Here is a 23,503-nt window from a genome sequence, read left to right as displayed (position 1 = left end):
TCTACTGCACCATTTCACCAGCCTTAGCAATTCTCTTAATAACTCATGAAGTAGACGATATTATTATCCATAATTTCGATAACAGAAACAGGCTCAGGGAATGAAGCTATCATTCATCATTTTCATTTTTCCTGTAGCACAGGCTGACCTTGAATTAGGTTCATAGGAAACCAGTGAACTTCTGACCCTCCCACCACCTCCTGCCAGGTCCTGAGATTCAGGAATGTGCCACTACACCGACTTCCATGGCTTTCTAACCTAAGCTGAACCCTAATTCCAAAGCCCATCAATGACACCCCACTATGTTCATCTGAAACTGCCCTACCCTTTGTCACTGCGATGAAAGGACAGTCATTTGGGAAGAATGATGGTTCAGTGTCTCTTGCCTATAAGTTAAACTGTTACATTCGCTTATCTCTGGAGGTCCCTCTACCTCTGATTCCTATGTGAAAGGCACAGGACTGAGTTCTGTGTTAAACAGAAGAGCAATAACAGCCCCGCAATATAGCTCAGTAGTAGGAAGCTTGCCTATCATGCATGAGGACCTAAGTTCAAACCTCATTCACTGAACTTTGCTCCCAGCGAGCTTTGAACAGAAATGTGTGCCTTATTCTAGGACATAGTACAGTCTGTGGGGGAAGGTGGTTAGGCTACAGATCTGCAGTGAAACGGCTAGATGGAGTAAACAGTAATATGTGTCAAGGAACGTTGATGAGAAAGACAGGGCACCCTTTCAAATAACTGTCTCTCTGGTCTCCTGCCCTCCTCTCTAGCTCTGCTTCCTCTTTCTTTCTATATTCTAGAGAGGGTGGGGAAGAGTAGAGAAAACTGAAATGAAATTTTTGCTCAAGAACCAAACATGAATTAATTAATTAATTAAATATGTGATCATTTAAGTCAGCATTCTCACCCTTCCCAACAGCCTCTAGTCTATCACAATCTAAATAATAAAGCTGAGAACTCAGTTTTCATTGTGATTTTTCATCCTAGAGAATGCATTTTAATTTACCAACAAACTGTAAGTCTAGCAGAGTTTTTTTTCATTTCTTGTACTTAAACATAACAAAAACATTCCCATGCCCACCCTAATGACTCAGCCTTGGACTTAAGTCAGGTCTGAGGAGAGGAGATAAAACTGCAAACGTCTCCTTGGGAGGAAAAGGCCTCACACCAGCCATGGTAGCGGTCCACCCAGATACAACTCTTGGTTGCTAGTCAAGGATGGATGGCTGATGTCAAATGGTCCTCTGATGATTGCCAGTTCACAGAGTATCAGAAACACCACAGTAGGTGGGAAAGATTTCTGTCTAGAATTCCATCTCCCCATTCTAGTCTCTCTGACAAAAGTGAGCCCATAGCCATATGGGATAGGATGGGAATAGCAAAAAGATGAAGAAAAGAAGGCCTAGTAGGTCAGCATGTCGTTCCCTGGACAGAGCAGGGCCTCATGCGCTAAAGCAGGGCATGGGTGGTCTTCCAAGCCATTAGAGAAGTAAGTAACTCTATAGCAATTCAATCCTCATACAGAGTGGAGAGAGGAAAAGGTAAGGAGCTTTGAAAGAAAAGGAAGAAAGAAAGGTAGGGAAGAAAGAGAAAGAGAGAACACAGGATTTGAATCACTAGGTCTGACTTGCTCGGACAAAGTACTCAATTTAATATTCTTTCCCAGAAATACTATAGTATCCCATTGCCTTCACAATTATCTGAGTTAGTTTTATTTTTTGTCTCTTCCTGTAGCTCTACTCTCTCTAAGCAGGCCCATATGTTAAGGATAATTGAATGAAAAATTAATTCTCTCTCTCTCTCTCTCTCTCTCTCTCTCTCTCTCTCTCTGTGTGTGTGTGTGTGTGTGTGTGTGTGTGTGTGACTTTAGTGTACTTGAAACAGAGTCTTGCTGTCTTAGATGGCCTGGAATTCTGTAATCCTCCTGCCTCAGCCTCCCAAGTTCTGGGATTATAGGTGTTCACAACCATGATAAGATAGAAATTTTCTCTTATGGATTCTTTCTAATTACTTCAACCGAGTTCTCATTAATAATTTAAAAAAATCTGGGTGTGGTGATGCATGCCTTTAATCCCAGCACTCAGGAGGCAGAGACAGATTTCTGAGTTAGAGAGTATACAGAGAAACCCTTTCTTTAAAAAAACAAAATATATTTTTTTAAAAACTAGGCATGATGGCGAACACCTTTAGTCCCAGCACTCAGGGAGCCAGAGGCAGGTGGATCTCTGTGAGTTCAAGCCCAGCCTGGTCTACAAAGTGAGTCCAAAACAGTCAAGGCTATACAAAAAAAAAAAAAAAAAAAAAAACAATAATAGGGGGGCCCAAGAAATGGTTCCACAGGAAAAGACACTTACCACCAAGACTGACAGTTTGTATTTGATCTGTAGAACTGACATTGTGGAAGGATGGAATTGTCTCTAATTGGTTCTAACAAGACACTCATATTGACAAATGCAGATTGAGCATTTTCAATGGGTTTTTCTCTTGGTGTGTGTGTGGGTGTCTATTTATCCAAGGCTAGCCTAGACCTCTTGTTCTTTTTTCCAAAGTGCTAGAGTACAGATGTGTCTGTACTGAAGTATAATAATAATATACTGTTCATAATCTGTTCTGAAGTATCTAGTGTCAGGCCAATCCTTTGGCCACAGACAAAGAGGAAGTATAAAGATTCAGAGGGACATAGGGCCTTAAGATAATGGCCTGTACCTAGGACAAATTCCCGATTTGTGATGGGTAGTTCTAGTATTGGTCCCACCAAGAAAGGGAGTGAACTGTGTCCCTAAAACAGCATTTGGGAGAGGGGGAATGGGTTGAGCAACTATTTGGCTTTTATCCTGCCTCTGTCATTTATTCACTGGTTTTTGTTTTTTTTTTTTTTTTTTTGTTGCCTGACCTCAACAAAGGCCCAAAAATACCCTTTGCTTAATGGCAAAGGTAAGTTTTCTTTCTGGGGATATTTTTTTAAGATTTATTATTTATTATGTATACAATGTTGTGTCTATGTGTACACTTGCATTACCAGAAGAGGGCACCAGATCTTATTATAGATGGTTGTGAGCCACCATGGGGTTGCTGGGAATTAAACTCAGGACTTCTGGAAGAGCAGACAGTGCTTTTACCTTCTGAGCCATCTCTCCATCACCTCTCTCTGGGGATTTTTGAAAGACTCAAGCCACATTGCTGTCATGGCATTAAGGCTGGGTACAATGGTGCACACCTTTATTCCCAGCATTTGGGAGACAGAGGTAGGTGGATTTCTGTGAGTTGGAGGCCAGCCTGGTCTACAGAGCAAACTGCAGAATAGCCAGGACTACACAGAGACCCCATTTCGGAAGAAAGGAAGGAAGGAAAGCATTAGGGTTATAAACGAGAACTGAATGTGATTTACCCATCTTCCCAATTGCTACTTTGCATTTTATAACAAAGCTGGTATTTAATTCCTTTTCCTAAATCTTACCCCAATAAAAGAAACTGAACAAGGACACACATTTACTTTAGAAGGCACTAGAAAGAGTATGAACAGTCAGATTTAAGAACCATGTTCCCCAGTTCACTGAGGGCATGCCTGCATTCATAAAAGCAGATTAGACGCAAGAGAGCCGTCCTGGTTCAAATGAAAATGGTCCCATACCCCCATACAGAGAGGCACTATTAGGAGGTGCGGCCTTGTTGGAGAAAGTGTGACTGGGGATGGGTTAGAGGTCTCAGATGTTCAAACCAGGCCCACCCTCTTTCTGCTGCCTACTAATCTAGATGTAGAACTTTCAGCTACCTCTCCAGCACCATGTCTTCCTGCACACTGCCATGCTTCGATAATGGACTAAAGCTCTGAACTGTGAGCCAGCCCCAATTAAACGTATCCTTGTAAGAGTTGCCATGGTCATGGTGTCTCTTCACAGCAATACAATCCTGAGAAAGGAGGTGTTCTTTTTTAGTTCCACAATACTTTATAAAGCCTCTGGCCAACTGAATCATCTATGATTCTGAGTTATCAATCAATCCGTGCCAAGGCAGAAAAAAAAAATAGCTGCTGCACTCATGTGGAGGTCAGGTAACAACTTGCAGGAATCAGTCATCTCCTTCCACTGTGGGCTCCAGGGACTGAATTCAAAACCTCAGTCTTCACTGGTATGCTGGTTAGTTTTTGCAGTTGTTTGAACATGACACAAACTAGAGCCATCTGGGAAGAAAGAACCTCAGCTGAAAAAATACTTCTACCAGACAGGCCTGGAGGCAAGCCTAGGGGACATATTCTTAATTCATGATTGATGTGAGAGGGCTTGGGGCTGGAGAGCTGACTCGGTGGTGAGGAGCACATACAAAGAACATTGCAAAGAACTGAGCTCAATTCCCAGCACCCATATCAGGCAGTTCACAACTGACTTTAACACAAGCTCCAGGTGATCTGATATCCCTCTGCCTCCCCAACTCCCCAGCCCACCCCAGTGCACAACACACAAATAAGTAACTTTTTTTTTTTTTTTTTTTTACAGATTCAGCTTTTTATTGGATATATTAACAAAAGAGGTTTAGTCAAAAAGACCAAAGCCATGTCATCAGACTCCTCAGATTCTTCCTTCTTTGCTTCCACTTTCTTCTCAGCTGGGGCAGCAGTGGTGGCTGGCGCAGGACCTCCTGCTGGTGCAGCTCCAGCTGCTGGAACTGGTTCACCAGCCTCTACATTGCAGATGAGGCTCCCAATGTTGACACTGGCCAGGGCCTTTGCAAACAAGCCAGGCAAGAATGGTTCAACGTTGACACACCGGCTGCTTTAAAGAGGGCATAGATCTTATCCTCTGTGACCATCACCTCATCTTTAAGGATGAGGGCAGAGAAGATGCAGGCAAGCTCAGAGACTGAGGCAATGTTGTGGATTGCCAACAAGGTGCTAGTTGCTGGATGAAGGGCGGACCTCACCCCAACAGCAGCCTTAGCTCCCTGGAAGGACAGAGTATCATGGTGGCAGCTAAGGAAAAGCAGTAACAATTTTTCTGCCTGCCTCTGCCTCCCACATGCTGGGATTAAAGTCATACACCACCACTGCAGGACTAAGGAACAATTAAAATCTAAAAGGTGGGGGGGAGCCCACAGCCAGCAGTGTCAGCTCTAGGTAGGTAGCTGTGGGTGGCATCAGAAATCAGGGTAAGCAAGCCATGCAGTGTAGTTGAGTTCCTGCAGTTCAGTTTGTGGAGCTCAGAGACAGTTTTTCCAAGCAGAGCAATTGAGTGAGAAGTGGAGAGAAGCCAGTTTGAATCAGTCAGCTTGGAGCAGAGTTTTGAGACAGAACAGCTGAGCTCAACCAGCCAGCTAGTGTTCAGAAAGAACTGGAAAGGGTGAGCTTATTCAGCAGTAAATCTCAGAGGCTGAAAACTTTCTAGGCCTAGGTTAGCAGAGGAGCCTGGAAGCTTAACCCTTCAAAGGTCTGGGCTTGCAAAAGATTAGATTGTACGGAGCATAGAAGCATCCAAGCCTAGGCCTGGGGATAGTTAGATAGAAACAGAAATGCTCTGGGCTCAGCCTGAGACATGTATTTGTCTTTTTTTGTTTTGTTTTGTTTTGTTTTGTTTTGTTTGGGTTTGTTTTTTTCCAGACAGGATTTCTTCATGTGGCCTTGGCTGTCCTAGACTGGCTTTGTAGACCAGGCTGGTCTTGAACTCACAGAGGCCTGCCTTTGCCTCCCTGAGTGCTGGGATTACAGGTGTGCATCACTGCGCCCAGCTTTACATGTATTTGTAAAGCTTAGATACAGGTCTCATCTCATCCCCTCATCTGAGGAAAAAAAAAAAAGTTTAAAGTTTACACTTGAACTCCTATACAGCAGAGAGTGACCTTCAGATGCTATCTCAAAGAAACAAACCAACAGGGGCTGGAAAAATGGCTTATTTAAGAGCACTTACTATTCCCAGAGGACCTAGGTTTGGATCCCAGCACATACTTGGTAGCTCACAACCTTCTGTAACTTCAGTACCAGGGAATCTGATGCCCTCTCTGGACTCCTTAAGCACCAGGCATACATATACAAAATACTCATACACATAAAATTAAAAATAAATTAAAATCCTTAAACAAATAAGGAATCAACCCTGATATATTATTTTTGGAGAACAATTGGCATAATCAATCTTAATATATACCTGTTGGCTTAGTACTGGGAGTATAGTCCTAAACTGGAGGCACAAGTCAGCTAAAACCAAGCACAGTATGTTTGCATCACTGTGAGTGCAAAGATCAAGACAGCATGGTTAAGAACTAAGGTAATAGAAAAAAATTTCCTGAAGCAGGCAAGGAGTACATGTGTTGCAGGATATTTGATCCCATTGTGAACCTTGAGATTGTGAACTGTAAAAACCTGTTTCTAATTGTGGTATGGCTCAGTGTTTGATCAATAACTTTCTGTTTATTGTAAACAAGTACTTGTGGTTTTGGCTCAGTTCTAGCACATACCTTTAATCTAAGATCTTTTTGTAAACAAGATTAAATAGGTCAAAAGGTGGAGCAAGAGCAACCAGTGGACAGGGATTAAACAGAAAGGAGGAACACTGAGGAGAAGAAAGGTATTTAAGACAGTGTAGAGGAGAAAGAACTTTTTCCTTCTGGAATGTTGGCTGAGTAGGAAGGTCAGCTGGGTGCTTTCTCTGCCTCTCTGAGCTTGTAGGCCTTCATCCCAGCATCTGGCTCCTGAGTCTTTAATCTGAAAAATTTAATGATTGAAATTTTCTTTCTTTATAACAATAGTTGGGGAGGATTGGGAGGGAAAGAGGGAGAGGACTACAGCTGGGATACAAGTGAATGTATAAAATTATTTAAAAATAAAAAAAATTAAAAAAATAAAAGAATCAGTTATTAAAACAAACAAACAAACAAAAAAAAAACAATAGTCACTTCTCCAGCCCACTCCTTTTATTACTAATTTTGTGTTGTTTTCGAATGTAGCCCTGGCTGACCTGGAACTCAATATGTAGAGCAGGCTGGCCTCAAACACATAGAGCTCTGTTGTAGTAAATTAAATTGGTGTTGGGTTCATAAAGTTTATTATTATTATTTGTCCTATGATTATCACGGCAATATTATTTAACCTGCTATCACAATTAATAAGGCACAGGCACATGTTAGATTTTATTGTTGCTTTATTTACCTTGGGCTGAGCAGAGATTTCACCTACACTGTCTCAATAACCTCACCATCCACCTCCCAGCCCCCATCCAATGCCTTCTACCTTAACCATTATGGATGGACTATCTTCTATCCATAATCTTATAAATACTTGCTTGTATTCTTCATGTGGGCTTTTCCAGGACATTATTGAAGCCCTTCCTCCCAGCCCATGTGGTTTCTTCTCCATGCTAACCCAACATGGCATCCTCCTTCCTCCTCTCTTCCTGTCTGTCTCTTTTCTGTTATTCTCCTGCACCCAAAGCCCAGAACCTTAGCCACGCCTCCCCCATTCTCCCTATCCTGGTTTTAGGCCTTTAATCAATCAATCAGGTATAATGTTTTAGGCAGGTTTACACAACAAGGATCTTGGCAGTAACCAGATCTTGAGGGCCAGTAATTAGCATCAAAATACAAGCATCAGACCAACCCCCAACAGAGCTCTACCTGCCACTGCCTTCCTAGTGCTGGGATTAAAAGGATGTGCCGCTGTGATTGGCTACTATCTATGTATTTGTTTGCTTACTGATACAAATAGAGGTGGCCCGGTGGTGGCCTGAGCCTCCCAGCAACTGAATCTGGACCCTACTCAGCTTTCTCTCTGCCGTACACCAGTTTGTTTTGTTCCCCCCATTTACTTTTTTTTAATTTAAAAAACTGTTTACACAATATAGTTTGATCAACCAGCAGTAGTGATAAACACCTTTAATCCAAGTACTCAGGAGGCAGAAGCAGATGGGTCTCTGTGAGTGTGAGGCCAGCATGGTCTAGTACTAGGACAGCCAGGACTATACAGAGAAACCCTGTCTTGAAAAACCAAAACAGCCAAAAACCTATGTATTTTGATCATATTCTCTTCCAGATCACCCATTTCCTACCCACTTGTTTTCGTTTTTAATTCCTCTTAAAAACAACAACAAAAAAAAAACAAAATAAAATTAAACGAATCACCAAAACAAAACAAACAAAAGCGCACACACACCAAAGAAACAAAATAAAACAACATGGAAGCTATTATATGTTGACCAACTACTTCTAAGCTTTGGGGTGTGGTTGGTTGAGAGAAAACTGATTTTCCTGCACCTCGAAGTAGTCAGTGCTGGGGTTGTGTCTCGACTGTGCATGTCTTGAGCTGTCACAGTCTCCCTGAGCCCCTACACGCGTCAGCCTGCTGTGTTGCCATCTTCCATCTCCTCTTCTGCACAGATTGCTGAGCCTATGAACATGTTAAGTAAAGAGACGGACAAGAAAGACTCTGACCCGATTTAAAGCTGGCAAAAAAAAAAAAAAAAAAAAAAAAAAAAGGCATGCCAAATAAGAGTAGACATACCATCTTTTGTCCTGATTATAGTTACTCATCGGGCATCTGCAAGCCCAAGTGAAGTGCTTCTAACAATGGTGTCATTTCATTCCTGCTATAGTATTCTTACTTCTGGATATGTGTCTTGTAGCACTAGAGTCTTGTAACTACACAGTCTTCCCTAGGAGGTCTTACATGCTTTAAATCAACATCTAAATATGAAGCTGCTTCTTACATAGCCAAAGGCCAGGTCTAGGAATCAAGGGGTAGAAACAGTGATCCATTAGTCATCCAGAAATTTGACCTACTGCTTGGCTTGTCCAGAAACAAGGTTTATACAGGAAACAACAATGATCCTATTGAACTAGAAGTTAAGACTGCCACTGAATCAAGAGGAAAATAAGGGAGTCACAGTACTAGCCAATCCTGATGACCAAGAGGAAATTGTGCTTCTCCTATACAGTGTCAATTAGCATGGTTACGAATATGTCTAGAATACAGATGAGCGATAGATAGATAGATAGATGATAGCTAGATAGACAGATAGATGATAGATAGATAGATAGATAGATAGATAGATAGATAGATAGATAGATAGATGCTGGATAGATAGACAAATCATAGAGATAGATAGATAAATAGATGGATAGACAGACAGACAGATAAGTAGATAGATTGATTGATAAAGGGGGTTGGAAAAATGCTTCAGTGATTAAAAGAGCTAAGTTTTATTCCTGTTAGGTCTAAAGCACACCCTCAAAATGGCAGTGCTGTTGACAATGTCCTAAACAGGAGGACTCTGACCTGGTAAACAGAGTAGTTACTGAGTAAACAGAAGCCTAGATTTAGCATTCATTGGGGATGTCAAAAGGAAAGGCAATGTGAGTTTCTGTTTACCAGAGAAACCACTATCTTGCTTATTTATCCCCAAAGGCCAACTCCCTCAGGCAAGGGCATTTAGTTCCTAACAGCCCGCAGTTAGGAACCCCACCTTTTCTGTTTGTTTGCTTTTTTGTTTTTTTGGGACAGAGCTTCTCTGTGTAGCCCTAACTCTCCTGGCTGGGATTACAGGTGTGTGCCACTGCCACCCGGCAAAAGACCCTCACCCTGCCAACCAGCATATGAAATCCACTCACTTGCTGCCAAGCTTCTGTCCTCTATTTGTGGAGGCACAGTGGCAATTTGTTTCCCCAATAAACTTATCTTTCCACCCACGGAGTGGTCCAGCTCAGTGGTTCCAGGGTACCCAGTTCCCAGCACCCATTTCAGTGCAGAACGATCTGTAACTCCAGCTCCAGGAGAAGTTGACTTCTGTAGCTTTTAAGGGCACACCCACTCCTGTGCATATACTGCCACACAGATACGGACATGTATACATAATTTAAAATAATAAAAATAAATCTAGATGGCAGAGATAAGTATCTCTCTTACCACATCCCCAAGGCTGGGTTTCAACCTTAGATTGGTTAAGAGCTCAGTGGTTAAGAGCACTGACTTCTCTTTAGAGGACCAGGGTTCCATTTCCAGTGATTAGAGAGTGAGAGAAAAAAAAATGTTTCAGGGATTGTAGTCATGAGGAAATTAAATTATTTAAACTATGGGGAAAATTGTATTATTGTTGTTATTCATTTTACGCATGTGGCTACTTTGATTCTGTGTATGTCTGTGCACCATTTGTATGTGTGGTGCCCACAGAGGTCAGAGGGAAGTGTTGGATCCCTGGGACCTTAGCTACAGTTAGTTGGAATCCACCTCTGGGTCCTGGGCTAGAACCCTGGGACCCTGGAAGAGCAGTCAGTGCTCTTACCTGCTGAGCCGTCCCTTCAGCCCCTGAAATTGTTTATAATGATAGAAAGAGAAAGAGTTAATTACAGAAGAAAAGGGCATTCTTAGGGTTGGAAATGAGCTAGTGTGCTGTGAAAAGATTGATAAATCTAAAGCCAACAATAGGGATTTTTTTGATTTGTGGTTTTATTTCCCCCAGATAAACAGGAGGCTGGGCCTGTAGTGGACTCCAGCCCTGACTCTCACAGGCAAGCATAAGTCTTCAGCAGACCACTGGGTGTCTGACCCCATTGTAGGTAGGGCAATGTGTGGGAGGCAGTGAAAGCAAAGCAGGATATAGCTGGTCCACCACAGTGTATCTACTGACCACCAGCAGTGGATGTGGCTTAGTAATGGAGGACAGAAAAATAGAGAATCACACTGTCTTCCATGTCTGATGTAGAACTTGGTGTTGGAGTTACACGAGCTCCAGTTAATGCAGGAAAATGTGATGAACGAGGACTGCTACTGGTATACAGACACGAAAGAGAATAGACTCAAACTCAAACTCATCTGTACACACTTGTTTTGTTTTGTTTTTTGAGACAGGGCTTCTCTGTATAGCCTTGGCTGTCCTGGACTCAATTTGTAGCCCAGGCTGGCCTCAGTTCACAGAGACACGCCATGCCTCTGTGACCCCAAGTGTTTGGATTACAGGCATGAGCCACCAAACCCTGCCACACTCACGTTTTGTTTATTTATTTAGAGACATGATCTCACATAGCCCAGCCTGGCCTCTAACTCCCTATGTAAGAGGCTGGCATTCAACTCCTGAATTGCTAATTCTCCTGCCTCTAACTCTCCAGAGCTAGTATTGAAAGGGTTAGGCTAACTTTGTAACCTATATGTCTTCTAAAGCCTATAGTTTTGAGTTTTAGGTCCAGGTTAAGCTAAAGCCTCTTAGTACCTTTCCAGAGAATGGAGGAATGTGACCCTATCTGTGAGGACAGATATAAAAAAAAGGCAAGCAAGCAATGACCTTCACTCAGCAAAAGAAGGACCAGACCCTTGTCTTTGAGATAGTGTTTTTTAGCAACGAACCTAGACTTCTTCTGAGTAGCTTTTGACCTCCAGCCAAAAGTCTGTAGCCCCTAATCTTCAAGGATGAGCTAACCACCCCCACCTTCAATTGCAGCTGCATCCACACTTGGCAGGACTGGCCAAGCTTGAGCACCTAAGACTAACCAATTATCTTACTTTATAGCTTCCTCATCCAATCCTAAATTGCCAAGACTGCAACTTCAAATCTTCCGCAATTTTTCTTTTAAAAACCTAAAGGCCTTTGTCTCCCGGGGGCCACTCTTTGCTGACCGGCAGGGGTGACCCCATTGTACAATGGTTAATAAACCTCTTGCTTTTGCAACGAGTCTTGGTCTGGGGGAGTTTCTAGGAAGGGCACGATCTTGAACTCCTGAGCTGTGAGACCCCAGGTCTTACATTTTTGGTGCATTGGCCGGGAAAGGGCGTGCCCCTTCCCCAACCCTCATCAGACTGAACTCGGAGGTCAAGCTCGGAACAGGTCAGTCTGTTTCTGTCTTACCAATCTGTTTCTTGTCAGAGATGGCTGCCATGAGGCAGCCTCTCAATTAGATTTCTGTGGTACCAATCTGTTTCAGTTTAGGCGCCTATCTGGACCTTTTTGGTCATCTGATCAGTCATTGCGATAGACAGACATGTCAGAATATCACTTGACTGGGAACTGGGGGACCCCCCAGTTTCCGTTTGGGAGGTTGGATCTGAGACGGTCCTCCTCCTGTCTGATTTTCGTAGAGAACAACCACCACCAGGCAGCCGTTCTATCAGAGCACTGTGGTACCACTCACAAGGAAGTCCTTGTTTGATTACTTGCCTGATTCTTTGTGTTTCTGTTGTTGTTGCCTCTCTGACTCTTTTGACAGAGAGATAGTCTAGCTCGAGAGCATCTGTAGAAGGGGTTCAAGTCCCCTGAGTGGTTCGAGGCCACTCGCTTGGAATGGTTTCATTAAGGCAGACAGACATGTCATTAATGCCAAGTCCATGGGACATCCTGTAGGACACTCAGCTTGCCCCTTTCTGTGAACAGGGAACAGCAGAGAGATTCTGTTCCCCAGCAATTTAAATCCTGTGTTTCTCATGTTTGTATGTATTTTTCTGTGTCTATTTCTTTGTAGACTTGGACTGATGAAAATTCGGACAGAGGACAGTTAAAATTAGAACTAGTTCTCGGCCCGGGAGTGCACACGGCTGCATGGCAGGACACCAAGCAGTGTGCTCTTCCTCCCGAGGAAGCCGAGGAGGGAATACTTTCTGGTGGCTGGGGAGACACATGGAGCTGGGGCTGGAGCTTGGGCTGGCAGTGCTCAGGCACTTGAAGGTCTGTAAAATAACAATGCACACCCAGCAGGGCAGGTTCAGGACCTGCAGGGGAGGTAAGTTAGAGTGAAGCTCACAAGGGAGCAGGCAAGGCTTGTGGGCTTGCTAGGTGGAAGTCCTTATACATGGCTAGGGGGGGGGGCTGGCACGGTAGCTGCTCCATGACAGGAGCTGCTCTGGCTGCCAAGAGTGAAGAAAAACTCCTCCCCCTTGCCCTCATGCCAGCTCAGCAGGGAAGTGAGCTGCAGGAGCTCACCACGCCCTCTTGCTCCTTTCTTCCCTCCTCCCACCTAGGGGGCTTGCAACTTACAGATCAAACAGTAATTTAGGAAGAAAACTGCACTTGCTGTAATGTTTAGAATTACAGCTGAGTCTAAATAAAAAAAGTTTTGTCTGTCTGTTTAAATATATGGCCATTATACGATTGTTTTCAACTGGTCTTAAATGGTTGATATGATCAAAAATAATTGGGTATGTTTTAAGGTTAAATTCAAATTCTTGTTTAAAACATGTATATATGCCTATGTGTTTGTAGGGTCTATGAATGCATATGTTTAAATAACAATGTAAATTGCCACATGGTGTGGATCAGGAAAAGAACAAAGGTTGCAAAATCTCTGAGTCAAAATGATTTTATTTCCTTTAGGATAAGAAGAAGGTCTTGTTCTAAGTTGATATTGGTTCTGAAGATTGAGTTGTTTTCACTGATGAATTTTGGTCTTAAAATCTGGTTTCGACTTTTAAAATTATGGTTATGCTTTGTAAATTCACTCCTAAAGAAGATACTTGGCTTTGATATTGCAGGGACGATTTTTAAAAATTGTTTAAATGTTTAAGAGGATAAAACCTTTACAGTTTATCAGATTTTTTAAGCAATAACTCTTGGGCAGTCTAACAACGAACTTAAAACAGTTTCCCAACCCTTGGGAAAATTAAAAAAAAAAAAAAATTAATGGGAGTTTTTCTGTTGTCTGAAAAGAAAGAGAGAGTGAGCAAGAGATATTAAAAAAAATAGCTTGTCTAAAGCAAAAATGTCTGGTTAAGCCAGAAAAAGAAAGCTAGGAACCTGAAGGTATGTAGGATGTTGCAGAAGGTTAATGGATATATTATAAAAAGCCAGAGAGTTAATATGATTTAAGAAAAAACTGTATTTAAATATGTTATAATTCATTTAAAAGGCTGGTGATTCTTCATTACAAAATGTTTTTTTTTTAATGCTCTTTTAAGGAAAAAAAAATTCTGGCTGATAGGTTTGGTATTGCTAAAATAATTCATACAGTTTTAAAATGTTCTGTACTGTTCTATTATGCAGTTGGTTCTAAAACGTATTTGATCACTATGTTAAAACTTTTGGTTGTGGGGGATTATGGATGCTCCACAATGTTTGCTGTGTCATCAACAGCACCTAATGGCTATGTTTGGTATTGTCAGTCACAGCCTGTGCTAACACATGGCCAGCCGCCATGATGGTTCAGGGATAGAGAGCGCGTGAAGCTGTAGTTTTGCTGCCATATTTGTTTAGGGCTTTCAGCTGAGTTCAGTTATACATGGCCAGCCGCCATGCTGGTCCGGAGATAAAGAGGGTGGAACCATGAGATTACCACCATTTTGTTTAGGTCTCTCAGTTATGTTCAGTCCTCTAATTAGTGTTAAGTGCAAAGCTTTTCACTGTTCAATTTTAATACAAAGTGGTAGGATCAGCAAGATTTGCTAGCCCCTCTATAAACTGTATTTGATTAAAATGTTTGCTTTGATTTTAGTTCAGAAAGAGCAGACTTAAAGCTACGCTAACGACTGCAGTTGGTTAAGGTGTTGGGCTTTACCTAGTGTCTTTGTATAGGTTTTGTTGTTTTTTTTTTTAAGGTTAGGCCTAAGATGCATAACTATAAAGTTTGCCTATTTGTCTTAATATATATAGTTGTAAAACATGCATCTCAGAAATATGCTAGAACTAGATTAAATAACATTCTGTTTTATAGGACACAGTTTAAAACAGATGATAAAAACAAAGAGTAACTCAGATAAGCTGGCCCTCATACTCATCAGAGATCTGATGAATATGGCATTTTAACATATGTAAGTTTATTGTGGCAGAAAGTCCCACAATCCTGGCAGTACCTCTCCAAGGTCTCAGAGAAGATTTGGACAACGACAGATGATTGCAACTCTGGATTGTGGTATGCTAACCACTGGGCAATACTGCCCCAACTGGCCCACTGCTAGGGCCCAGCCTAAACTGCGGACAAAGCCGGGGACACCTAAAGAGCCATTGTCTCACATTGTGAGAGGCAAGGTGAGGTCAATCTCTCCTGTTCCTCTTTCCACAGCAGCAGTTTCTCATCCTCTATGCCTGATGGCTGGACTGCCTCTGCTCAGAAAGCCAGGAGACCACAGGAGTCAGGGACACTGCCTAGGTGATGGACTAACTAGTCATCTCTGTCGTTTTGATTGGTACATTTACTTAGCTCATAATTTATCCTTCTCAGGTCTCTGATCACATTGACGGCTATGCTGAAAGGCTAGGCTTAGTTAACAGTAACTTGACAGCTAAAGAGCCGACAGTTAGGTTCACTATCAGCTCACTGGACAGTTCATTAGTTCCTTAAAACTACTAGGTACTATATCTTTTGTGAAAAAAAAAAAAAAAAAAAAAAAAAAAAAACAGGTTTGCCCTGCTCACAGGCTTTACATCAGTTGTCAATGTCTTATAATAATAGTTAAATTAAAAATATATATATAAAGTTTATATAGGGTCTGAGAATATAGGAGTTCAGGTTATAAAAATCTAAAAATTGTTGGTCTACATACTGATCAAAGTGTCAATTTAATGGATGTCAGGTTAACACTTAAGTAAAAAAAGAAAAAAAAAGTACAAGCAGTTTCTCACGCAGGCAATTTTACTTAGCCAAAATATAAGAGGGCTTACTCAAGGTTGCACAGAGCCTGCTGTCTGGTTACTATGGTTGCGTGGAGTTTCTCAGGGTCAGAGCAGTCCACTGTAGGACCACCAAGGTCAGTCTGTGAGACACTAGACTTTAAAAAATAGCCAAGAGGCTGAGTTCCGCTGCTCAGATGCCGTTAACTCCAAAAAGGCTGCCACATGGATACACTTAAGTTGTTTATAAAAAATATAAAACAGCTGACTGGTACCCATTCTGTTGGATATAGTTTTTACCTGTTACTCTCAAAATGTTGTATTAGATTTGCTGATATATTACTTTTCTGAGTTTTTTAATATATATATTTCCTTTTGTGTACCAAAAATTCATATGAGTTTATAAAAATCAAAAGGTCATGAGACCTGGATCTGACATAGCTCAAATGGATCCCACATGAGTTTTTCCCTGGTGTTGGGATTCCTCACTTTTCCCATTTAACAGACAAATCTTAACTTCTGTCTCTAGTCTGAATTTGTCTCAGCAGATTTTCACCTGGTTTACTGAAAGTTGAAATCTGGACTTGTTGGAAGCTGACATGACTGCTCCCTATCTCTTCAATCGGATCAACTAACCAGAGACTGTTAAGGACTGCCTCATTGACCAGCCTTTGACTGGCTCCTAGTAATCTTTACTAAATTAGAAAAAAACTTATGATTGGACAAAAGGCCATGATTTTTGCATCAAAGTAAAAAATTCTAGTATCTTGGGCGGGAGTTCTAAAGATCTGGGAAAAATCCTTAAATTCAGTTAAAAACAACTCCCTTGGGCACTCAAGGAATGGGACCCTTATCTACTTTGCTTGTTTCTTTAATGTTTAAACCCGGATAATTACAGACTAAGATAACTACCCATATACTCTCCCCAACTTTTGACCAGCATTTCAGCCTCTTTCAAACTGAGATATCAACGATCCAATCATCAGCATAAAAAAATTCCAGAAGACGGATCTTCGGCCCATTGTCCCATTCTATAGGCTGAAATGTTGAGTCAAAAGGAAAAAAATTTTCTTAAGATAAAATTCTCACTCTGCAGCTGCTTCATGATTGAAGCAGTTACAAGGAGAAGGGGGAAATGAAAGGGTTAGGATAACTTTGTAACCTATATGTCTTCTAAAGCCTATAGTTTTGAGTTTTAGGTCCAGGTTAAGCTAAAGCCTCTTAGTACCTTTCCAGAGAATGGAGGAATGTGACCCTATCTGTGAGGACAGATATAAAAAAAAGGCAAGCAAGCAATGACCTTCACTCAGCAAAAGAAGGACCAGACCCTTGTCTTTGAGATAGTGTTTTTTAGCAACGAACCTAGACTTCTTCTGAGTAGCTTTTGACCTCCAGCCAAAAGTCTGTAGCCCCTAATCTTCAAGGATGAGCTAACCACCCCCACCTTCAATTGCAGCTGCATCCACACTTGGCAGGACTGGCCAAGCTTGAGCACCTAAGAGTAACCAATTATCTTACTTTACAGCTTCCTCATCCAATCCTAAATTGCCAAGACTGCAACTTCAAATCTTCCGCAATTTTTCTTTTAAAAACCTAAAGGCCTTTGTCTCCTGGGGGCCACTCTTTGCTGACCGGCAGAGGTGACCCCATTGCGCAATGGTTAATAAACCTCTTGCTTTTGCAACGAGTCTTGGTCTGGGGGAGTTTCTGGGAAGGGCACGATCTTGAACTCCTGAGCTGTGAGACCCCAGGTCTTACAGTATTTCAGATGTTTGCCAGTTAGTTATCCTGGATACATACCCCTTTTTGTTTCTGGTGGGTTTTTTTCCCTCTTTTTTGAGACAAAGATTTATGTAGTCCAGGCTGGCCTCAGTCTCTCTCTCTTTTCACGACAGCATTTCTCAGTGTGGTCTTGGCTGTCTTAGACTTGCCTTGTCGACCAGGCTGGCCTGGAACTCACAGAGATATTCCTGCCTCTGCTTCCCCAAGAGCTGCGATTACAGGTGTGTACTACCAAACCCTGCTGGCCTCAATCTCTTGACTCTCCTGCTTCCATGAGTGCTGGGATAACAGCAGTGTACCATCACCCTCGGTTTTACATGTCTACTTTTTAAATTAAAGTAATTATTTTATTTATTTGTGAGTACCACAGTGAGTATATGGAAATCTGAGGACAACTTGAAGGAGTCAGTTCTCCCCTTCTACCTATGAATCCTAGGGATGGAATGCAGGTTATCAGGCTTGGTGGCAAATGCCTTTACTCATGGCATCATCTTGCCCAAGCCATTACATGACCATTTTCAGAAAATACATTTCTCTGATAGAAAATGATTTGGAAGATTTGTAGTACTTAAAGTATTTGTAGTAAGTCCAGAAAGCCACCACGGCAGCTTTCACACCATCATCAGAAAAATAAAGTAGCTAGAGGTATGTGTGAGTAAAACAAGAGAAAGAAAAGGACTGTCTTACAAAATACACAATCTTAGAATATTCCTCAATAACTAATAGACATTCTGTGTGTGTAAGCACAAGTGCACATGCACATTCAGGACACGTGTCAAAGGGTTCCTGTGGAGGTCAAACTGAAAGTCAGTTTTGTCCTTCCACCACATAGGTCAACTGCCAGGCCCCGTGTGGCAAGCACCTTTACCTGCTGACACATCTGGGTTTTGAAGAGCTTCTGACAGCCCAGAGCTTTTTCTGTAGGCAGCAGCCCACAAAAGGCCTGTGGTGGTGGCACTAGCCTGTATTATTAGCATTGAGGAGGGAGAAGAGGAAGATCAAAGGTTTAACGTCATCCCTAGCTACAAGTTCCAGGCTATCCTGGGATACAAGAGATCCTTTCTCAAACGAACACAACAAATGAGCAAACACAAAGTATAAAAGTTTTAACTCATTTCTCACATAGCAGTGAGATTGGCAGTGAGATTGTTTACTTACTGTAAACAAGGAACCTCCGTAACTCAGAAACTTGGGGCTGGGTTTATCTCAGCGGCAGACTGCTTGTTTATTGTACATGGCACCCTGCATTGGGTCCCTCCTGCTACTAAATCAGTCCATCAATCAATCAATCAATCTCACAAAGTCTAATTGTCTGTACAATTAAATCCTACCAGTGTGTGTTGTTCCAAGTCAAACATAAAGATAATCTGTATTCTCAAAAGAGTTGATGTTATGCAGCCAGGTGTGGGGCACACCCCTGTAATCCCTGCACTCGGGAGGCAGAGGCAGGTGGATCTCTGTGAGTTCAAGGCCATCCTGGTCTACATATCCAGTCCAGGACAGTCAGGGCTACCCAGAGAAACCCTGTTTAACGCAGTAGACCATACCCTTCTGCAGACCAGAGTTTGTTTGCTGTCTGGCTGTAAGACTGAGCTGGGGTTGTCAGGCTTAGCAGCAAGCATCTTTACCTATCAATTCGGCTTCTGCTCTTTACTGTTGTTCCTGGTTCTGTTTTGCTTCTGTAGTGCTGAGGGCAGAACTGAAGGTTTGGGGGGCAGGGCAAGCACTCCACCACTAAGTCAGGTCTCAAGACCTTTTCATCTCATTTATTTATTCAGAGATCTCATCCCAGGATGTTATGTAGCCCAAGGTGGCGTCAAGTTTACCAAGAATAATCTTGAATTCCTAATCTTCCTGCATTCACCTTCAGAGCTCTGGGAGGGCAGACCGTTGCCACAGTTTGTCTGTTTGGATTACTTTAACAGACTCTCCTTTAGCTAGCCAGAATGGCCTGGAACAGTGACCTTGCTGCCTTGGTTTCCAGTGTGGCGGGATTACAGGAACCCAACTACGTTCATCTTAAATGTGCAGTGCCCTTTGGTCTCAGACACATTCACAAAGACCTCTGAAGTCACTGCATCTCATAATGGACTCCTTTCTATGAAATACTATAAACCTTGCTTTTGGGATAAGGAATTAAAATCTTTTTACCGTCTCACTTTTTTTTTTTTTTTTTTAGGCAGGGTTTCTCTGTGTAGCACTGGATATCCTGGACTTTATAGATCAGGCTCACCTCAAACTCACAGAGATCTGCCTGCCTCTGCCTCCATTGAGTGCTGGGACTAAAGGTGTGTGCCACCACACCGGGCTTACCTCCCTCATCTTTTAAGATTTTTATGCAAAGATTTTAATAGTCCCTACCCAGTAAATCTTTGTTTTCCCAAAGGCCCACTATTTAATTCTCTGAATTTGATGGCAGGGAACAGTGACTCCTTTCTGGTTCTTCATTTCCTGTTAATTTTTTTCTTACTAGCCAATGGAATAGAATTGTGAGGTCTGATGGAAGTCAGTGGGGGAAAAGATACAGCTACTATCTAAATTAGAATAAAAGACAAATGCACTTCTTGTCCCTGCCTAGAGAGTACTGGGATAAAGGCTGCCACCATGTCCACCTCACATTTTATAGAATTTCTTATTTTCCTGACAAATCCAAGCCAAAGTTAATGGCTTCTTCCACCTGGCTCAAAGGGACAGACCTCCTCTAGTACAGTTGCTTCTGCCTGGATGTACATATGAAATTTTCTGAGACAGACTATAGATACTTTCTGGGCTGGGTTTTTCCTCTTTTTGGAAAAACACAACAGGACAATGGCATTGATTTATTTCATTTTGTCAACAAAACAGACTTGTCTTTGCACTAAACTAACAGCTTAGCCATTGTCCAGTGAAAACAAGCTGTGACACCCTGAACAGTCTGGTGTATGTCAACACATATCTTGGACTCCTAATGCAGGACTTGGGATCCCTGTTTGGGGTTCAAAGACCATCTCATTGTCTTGTTTGTTTTGTTTGTTCCACTTCCTCCCTACACATGTTCATTGGACATATCACCTTATACGTATGGGAGTTTCAACTGCAATATGTTGGTGTGCCATGTGAGCTGTGCACAACGAGGCCAGAACAGTGTTATATTTCCTGAATCTGGAGTTACAGGGTTGTGAGCTGCCATGTGGGTGCTGACTCAAACCTGGGTCCTCTGGAAGAGCAGCAATGCTCCTAACTGCTGAGCCATCTCTCCAGCCCTCATGTCACCTTTCTTAATTCTGCTTTCACTACTTTCGGCTCACCATACGTATAGTTTACAACAGAATAAGAAAGTGTTGGAGGTTGTTCTGATGCTGGTCCTCAATATCTGGTTAAACTTATCCTTGTGTAAACCTATCCTTGTTGTGTAAACCTGCCTAACTCATTATATCTGAGTGGTTAATTAAACAGCAGGGCAGAATGGGGTAGGCATGGCCAAGGTTTCTGGGCTTGGAGAGGAGAATAACTGGACACAGACAGATGGGAAGGGAGGAGGAAGGAAGACACTAAGATGGGTTATCCTGGAGAAGAAACCACATGGGGCCAGAAGGAAGGACTCCAATAATGGCATGAAAAGGCCCAGATAAAGGATACAAGCAAGCATTTATAAATTATGGATAGAATAAAGGATGGTTAATGAAGATGTCATTGAATGGGGGCTGGGAGATGGATGGTGAGGTTCTTGAGACAGTGTAAGTAAAATATCTGCCCAGGCCAAGAGAAATAAGGCAATTATAAATCTAACAGGTGTCTGTGTCTTATTATTTGTGATAGTGGGTTAGATGATACCACCGTGATAATCATAGGGCAAATAATAAACATTATATAGCCCAATACTTTTTTTTTTTTTACAACACCAGAAAGAACAGAGGGATTTTCTTTCTCAGTGTGATATGCAGAACTTGGGATATGTATATAAAAAATATTATAATGCTGACTTAAATCAAATTTCCCTAATGTTTTAGTTAGGGTTTCTTTTCCACCGAAGAGACACCATGACCACAGCAACTCTTAGAAGGAAAACATTTAATTGGGGCTGGCTTCCAGTCCCGAGGTTTAGTCCGTTATCATGATGACAAAAAGCATGGCAGCACACAGACATACATGGTGCTGGAGAGGTAGCTGATTGCACTACATGCAGGTTGGAAGACAGCAGGAAGAGAGTGAGACACTGGACCTGATTTCAGCATCTCGGACCTCCACGCTATCTCCTGTTGGCATCCTCCAACAAGGCCACACCTCCTCCAACAAGGGCACAGCTCCTAATAGTTGGCACATTCTGTTGGCCTATAGGGGCATTTTCATTCAAACCACCACACCTGACATACCAAAAATGTATTTTCAAAGAAAATCTTATTTTCATACAGACCAAGCTGGCTAGTGAGACTAGACGTATGTGTGAGCCTGGGGTTTGACTGAGACCCTGCCTCACTGAATGTGGTGGAAGAGTGATGGAGGATGATTCCCAACATGACATGGGTGGGCCTCCATATGCAGGCACATCCACCCATGTCTCAGTTACTTTTCAGTTCTGTGAAGAGACACCACGACCAAGGAAAGTTATTTTTTAAAAGTGTTTAATTGGGGGCTTGCTTATAATTTCAGAAAGTGAGTTGATGACCATCATGCAGGGTGCAAGGCAGCAGGAAGGCACATATGGCACTGAGCAGTAGTTTTAAGTGAGACAGGGCCCGGCTTGGGCTTTTGAAGCCTGAGAACCTACCAGAGTGACATACCTTCCCCCAACAGAGCCATACCTCCTAATCCTTCCCAAAATAGTCCCACCCACTAGGGACCAAGCATTCAAATATATGAGCCTATGGGGACCATTCTCATTCAAACCACTACAATGGGCACTCCCCAACCCCTCTACATGTGTGTCCACATACTGAAACACACACACACATATACACAAATACACATGTAATATACACATACTTATATACATCCACATTGTAGGGAGCCAGGCACTGTGGCACATACTGTAACCATACTTGGGATGCTTAGACAGAAGAATAGAAAGTTTAAGGCCAGCTTGAGAAACAAAAACAGTACTTTTTTTTTTTTTCAAGACAGGGTTTCTCTGTGTAACCTTGACTGTCCTGGACTAGCTTTGTAGACCAGGCTGGCCTCAGACTCACAGAGATCCACCTCCCTCTGCCTCCCCAGTGCTTGGATTACAGGTGTATGCCACTGTGACTGGCTCAAAATAATACTTCTCAAGGAAGAAAAGCCAAGCATGGTGGTTTATGTCTGTAACCCTAGCTTGCAGGAGGCTGAGGCCAGGGGGTACAGGAATTCAAGGCTAACCTGCCCTACAGTACTAGCCTGTCTAAAAACAAGACAAAACAAAAAAAAAAGGGAATTTTAACTCAGATGGTAGAGAGGTTGCTTGGCACACATGAAGCCTTAGGTCTGACCCTCAGCACTGCATTAGTTCAGCTACATGGCTTCCACCACAGCAATAGAGACACAAATAAAAGAGGATCCAAAGTTCAAATCCTCCGTGGCTACACAGAATATTTGAGTCTAATCTGGGCTAGAGAACTGGGGTTGGGTGAGATAAGAAGAAAAAGAATGGGGAAGAAAAAAAGAAAGACTCACATTAAAAAAAAATGTGAGTCAGGTTATAGCTAAGTGATAATGTTTTCCATGGAAGAAAATTTAGGTTTGATCAGTAGCACTGAAAAAAAAAATATTTTAAGGCTAAGGGCATACATGGCTGACTGGTAAAGACCTTGCTCGCCTGTGACACAAAAATAAGCAACTATGAACAATCTTCCAAGAGGGCCTTTACTCTATTTCCACAGAGATGGTGATCTGTGATATGGATCTGAGGGTAAGCCTGGGATGTCAGTATGCAGGACAACTTACAAAATGAACCTGCATCACGGTCCAGTGTGTCCTGAAATGTGCTGAAGACACCAAGACCCCAGTCCCACTCAGCGTGAGCCAGGAGATCCTCAAAGGATTCCAGACTTTTGTTCAGCGGACTCCTGGGTCTTCCAGAGCATTGTGAGGCAGACAGAACTAGAACTAGAGACTCAAAAGAGGAATCTGCCACAGCCCTACCTACCCTTCATAATGTGTTCATCTCTGAAGGGAGAAGCCTAGTCAAGAAAAATGGGACTGCCTTTCCCAAGGTGGTATTAGGGGTTAGTTGTGGTGCTGATTTGGGATGGTGGCACACC

The 23,503-nt window shown here is 42.4% G+C and overlaps 1 pseudogene; it reads right to left on the bottom strand.

Moving 5' to 3' along the window:
- Positions 1-4,532: 4,532 nt before the first annotated feature.
- Positions 4,533-23,503, bottom strand: part of LOC110547114 (large ribosomal subunit protein P1-like) — a 20,646-nt pseudogene continuing 1,675 nt past the window's right edge.

The sequence above is a fragment of the Meriones unguiculatus genome, chromosome 1 (assembly GCF_030254825.1).
Source record: "Meriones unguiculatus strain TT.TT164.6M chromosome 1, Bangor_MerUng_6.1, whole genome shotgun sequence".
NCBI lineage: Eukaryota > Metazoa > Chordata > Mammalia > Rodentia > Muridae > Meriones > Meriones unguiculatus.
This window is presented reverse-complemented; position numbering and strand designations above follow the sequence as displayed.